Consider the following 5,742-nt stretch of genomic DNA (forward strand, 5'->3'; position numbering starts at 1 on the left):
GAAAGCCTTTGCGTAGTCAATAAAGCACAAGTAAACATCTTTCTGGTATTCTCTGCTTTCAGCCAAGATCCATTGGACATCAGCAATGATATCAATCCCTCATTCTTCAACAATCAAGATGTATATTTATCATTACTGGTGATTGGAATGCAAAGGTTAGGTGCAAACAGGAAAGATCAGTAGTTAGAAAATATGGCCTTGGTGATAGAAATGATGCTGGAGATCTCATGATAGAATTCTGCAAAACCAATGATTTGTTCATTTCAAATATCTTCTTTAGACAGCATAACAGATGACTATACACATGGACCTCACCAGACAGAATACATAGAAATCAAATTGACTACATTTGTGGAAAGAGATGATGGAAAAGCCCCATATCATCAGTCAAAACAAGGCCAGGGGCAAACTGGGAACAGACCATCAATTGCTCATACGCAAATTCAAACTGAAGATGAAGAAAATGAAAACAAGTCCATGAGAGCCAAAATATGACCTTGAATATATCTCACCTGAATTTAGAGACCATCTGAAGAACATATTTGATACATTAAACACTAAAGACTGAAGACCAGAAGAGTTGTGGGATGACATCAAGAACATCATACAAGAAGAAAGCAAAAAAGTCATTAAAAAGATAAGAAAGAAGGAAAAGGTCAAAATAGATGTCAGAAGAGACACTGAAACTTGCTCTCCAGCATAGAGATGCTAAAGCAAATGGAAGAAATGAGGAGATACAAGAGCTGAATGGAAAATTTCAAAGATCGGCTTGAGAAGATGAAGCCAAATATGACAACAAAATGGAAACCTTATAGAACAGTTCTATTCTGTCCTATAGGGTTATTCTGAATCAGAAGCGACAAGAGGTGGTTTGTTTTGTTCTGTTGGGGCTGAAATGGAAAGGATTTGTTGTATCTATGAGTGTAGGAGATTTAGTTTTGAATTAATAATAAGAAGAATTTGGTAATTTAAACAAAAGTGCCTGTTCAGAAAAAAAGAATTGTTTAAACTTATAAAAGTTATAATGCATTTCAAGCCATAAAATAAATGTAGATTACTGTTAAGATTCCAACTTGTACATGAGTTTACGTACATATTTTGTGTGTAGAGCTTTCATTGAAACCATCTGGCAATACTCATTTCTTTTCTCTTCTTGCCATCAGTACTAAATTGTGCTGCTTCTTCCTTCCTCAGCCATGTGCCCCTTAATGATATAATTTAAGCACTCAGGGTTTAACATGATACCACTCCTAAATGACTTTTGTACTTTAGGAGTTGCTTTTAGTGCTGCAACCTCAGAGATTAGCCAGGAGTGGGACTTACCAGCATTGAAATGCTATCACTTGGGGGGCAGGGTTGGTTTCCCGGAGCCTCTCAAATCCACCAAGACAGATGAAAGAAGTCAGAAAGAAAGAACTGCATGTGTATGAGATAAAAGTAGCAACCTGTGTCATAAAGACATTCTCCAAAACCATTATAACCCTGACATTTGGACATGTTTAATAGAATAAGGATGAGGGATGCAAATTCAAATTTCTGAGTTACTAAAGTAATTTTAAGGAAAACAATATCCTGAATAAGTCATTCAACACACACACACAATCTTTGGCACAAATGGCCTGAAAAGATTTTAAGAAGTTAATAGCACCAGATGGTGTGAGATGTGGGAGTGTTTTAATACAGCCATCAGAAAACCAGTTTAGAATTAAAATCAGGTTGGCCTTCTGGCTAACAGATGTACACAGTTTAAATGAATGTTACCTTGTCAACAAAACAAAATAAGGCAAAAAAACAAGTGTAGCTCATGTGTTAGAGAAATAATATAAATAGTATTGGCAATTTAATTTCTGAAGTATACATTACTGGAACAGTTTATTAATGAAAATATATAGCACAGCAACACACCTAAGGAATTATCAAAAATAATAAACTCATTGGTAACAGCAACAAATTGTGTTATTGGGAATCCTTTGAAGTCAAGAAATAGTCCTGAGATAAGAAAAAATCAATTTTTAAATTTCAAAAGAACACAGCAAAATGAGCTGAGCTTCACGACAAATGTCAGGCTCAGTCTCTTACTCCTACCACATCTGTTAAGAATACAACTTTACCAATTTTTCACTCATTTTCTAAAATATGTGTTTCCTCGATGTCTGTTAATGAATTAATTGATAACTGATATTCAAAGTTCACAATTATATAGACAATTAGATTACTAATCCAGTTAAGTATTTTGGAAACACACACAAAAATTTCACAAAGAAGAGACCAATGGTAATTGTGCTCTTAAGTTGCTAAAAGGCTAGTGGGAAAGACATCGTGCACTCCTAAATACATATGTATGGCTAGAGTTGCCATAAATAGTTGATAAATTGTGTAGTGAACAACCTATATAACCATCTAGGGCAGGCTTAAATAAAGTGGTGAGTAATAGGAGTTGAAAAAGAGGGAAATATCTTCCATTGCAAAGATCAGGAAATGCTTCCTGGAAGAGGTGATGCTTAGGTTGTGCATTGGTTGAAAGGGATTAGAGTGATGTTGGAGTGATGGTGTGAGAAATTTTAGCTAGAAGAAATACCCTGCATCTGACACCAGTGACCCAGGACCCAACAACAGATCTTAATTCTGTGTGACCTGAATGGTGTATGCCTCACTTACCTGACATCTAGAAGGAACTTCAGTCCTTTTAATATCATGTGCCTCCCATCCTGTGTGCACCTGGGGAAGGACATCATACTTGATAAAGTGGAGGTGGTGAAATAGACAAAGACCTTCAAGGAGATAGATTGGCTCAGTGGCAACAGCAATGGACTCAAACCTGTCAACAATTGTGAGTATGGCACAGAATCAGGCAGTGTTTTCCTCTATTGCTCATAGGACTACTATGAGTCAGAACTGACTCAACGGCACCAAAAAACAGCAACAATACTTTCAATGACTTGTTGAAGATCTCCATGGGCTGTCTGTCTAGGCTTTCAAACTGAGTATGTTCCACACCGAACATGCCTTCTTTCCCACTAGTTTTGTGTTCTGCGGTGTTGGTGACACGTTATCATGAAATCTTATCTTTCTTCTAATGGTTTTCTTTACTGGGATGTGCATGTATAGGCCTGGGATGCAGAAGAGCCAGAATACAGTAAGTGGCATATACAATTATTCTTGCCCTCAGATACTTACATGACTCATTTTGTTACCTGCTTGAAAAACTTCACAAAATGTAACCTTCCTAGTGTGCCTACCTGTCATCTAATAAATATCCTTCTGCCCACTCAGTTTCCCATGACCTGCTCTATTCTTTTCCTGTATCATACATCACCAATATCACCTCCTTGGTGTACTTATTTATTATGTCTAAGAATCCTCGTATGGCACTATACGATAAGCACTGGACTGCTAACCACAAAGTCAGTGGTTCAAACTCAGCCACTCCTTGGAAACCATATACAGGGTCACTATCAGATTTTGGTTTAGGCTGTACTGCTTACCATCCACCCTTTAACCCAGTCTGGGATAAACTCCCCTACTGTGCCACTTCGGACTGACTTTATTATATGACTTTCAAATCATTCCTAATGCTTTCAACAAAACAGTTCCCCAAACCCAAACTCTGTGCTTACCTTTTTGACTACTAATTCTCTAGCACTTAACATCGAGTGGGATACCTTGTATGTATTTGATAACCAGTTCTTCCTATATTGCTTACATGAAGATATTTTGCTACTTCACATTAAACTGTTTTTTAGAAAGGATCATTTGTTTTCTATACAATTTGACTTCCTTTTAAAGTATGTTGATATTAGTAAAAAGAACTAAATTATATCTAGTAAGGTTGTATAATTCTTTGAATTTGGAAACTTTGCTTTTGGAATACTTAGGTTGGCTTCCAACAAAATAAATAAACCATGTTGTCATTAAGTGCTGTCCAGTAAAGGGTTTCCAAGGTTGTAAATCTTTGTGGGAGCAGAACCCATCATTAATATTCATATGGTGAAAATATATGTATTTTTAAGAATGAGTTTCCCTGAATTTTAAGGTATTTGTTATTGTTAAGTTGGTTGCAACTCATAACAACCCTGTAATAGATAGGGTTTTTGAGGAGTGGCTGGTGGGTTTGAAAGTATAGAGGGTTTATCATAGGATAAGGACTAACCACAAGTTGTTACCTAAATTGAAGTCCTGTTGTGACACTGTAGTATAAGCACTAGACTGCTAACTTCAAGGTTGGCAGTTCAAACCCACCAGTTGTTCCTCAGAAGCCCTATACATGGTTGCTATAAGTCAGAACCAACCTGATAGCACACAACAACAGGTAACTAATGAACCTTAAATAAATAAAAAATAAATGAACCTTAAGCATAAATATATTTTCACTAAACTTTATTCTTAAGGACTACATGCAAACCATAAGCATAAGGGTGGTTTTTAAAAGTTAAGTACATCTACAAGCTTGTGACAATGCATATTGATCATGTTGCCCCACACAATATGACTTTGAGAATGAACAGTAGGATTTAGGGATACAATCAATACTAGATAAGAATCCCAATAAATTCTCATGCAAATGGTCCACTAACATACATTCAGAAAGATTGAACTAAACCCTCTTCACATTTAAAATCTAAAGATTTATTAAAATCCCTCCTAGCCATTGGCAGTCATGTATACCATCATAATGACATGCTTTTATTATAGACTGGATCTTGAAATATACTTGAGTACCAAAGATTTATCTGAACTTTCTATTTAACTAAATTTGAAGTTTTATTTCTGGTAATTAAATGATATACCACTAGCATCTGAATAACTTGTCTTAAAAGCCAGCTGGAAGCTTTCAACAGATGAATGTTTGATAGTGTGGTACTAGGCGGTCACGACGTTATCAATTTTTGTTATCTTAGAAAATGCTCTATTTCCCCAAATATGACACTTTCTACTCTCTTTCAGTATATCATGTATGGTAAAATAGATAAGATGAGTACAAAATAATTTTAATTTCAAAGCTGACTCATAGTATCATTTTAAAGAATAATTTAAAGTGACAGGGGTATGACTTTGAATTAAAATTCATCAGATTATGATATTACTAATGTAGGTGTCATCATTTAATTGAGGTGACAGTTGGATGATCAATAACTTGTATACATGTTAATTTGTCTGTATTTAGTGATTGGCACCATTGCTCCTCTGTCACTGTGGTGGTTTGTGTGTTTCTGTGATGAAGGAAGCTATGTCACCAGTATTTCAAATGCCTGCAGGTTCACACATTGTGGACAGGTTTCAGCGGAGTTTCTAAATAAGAGCAGAAAGAAGGAAAATGTGGACCTTTTATTAAGAAGTTAGCCACTGAAAACCATATGAATAACAGTAGAACAGCAGGAAGATGACAACGTTAGGTTGGAAGGCACTTGAAATACAACTGGGGAAGAATTGCTTACTCAAAGTAAAGTCAACTTCAATGACATGAATGAAGCATGTCAAAGACAGCTAGCTGCCTTTTTGAGTACGCATAAAAGTTTGTTTCCCATTGTTTTTGCAAAGTGCTGTTGAGTTGGTTTGACTCATACTGACCCTGTTGTTAGGTGCCATCAAGTCAGTACCAACTCATAGCTACCCTATTATACACAACAGAACGAAACACAGTCTTGTCCTGGGCCAATCTCACAATTGTTGCCAAGCTTGAGCCCATTGATACTGCTACTTTGTCAATCCATCTCACGGGGGGTCCTCCTCTTTTTCTCTGAC

The sequence above is a fragment of the Chrysochloris asiatica genome, unplaced genomic scaffold (genome assembly GCF_000296735.1).
Source record: "Chrysochloris asiatica unplaced genomic scaffold, ChrAsi1.0 scaffold00170, whole genome shotgun sequence".
In the NCBI taxonomy this organism is placed as follows: Eukaryota; Metazoa; Chordata; class Mammalia; order Afrosoricida; family Chrysochloridae; genus Chrysochloris; species Chrysochloris asiatica.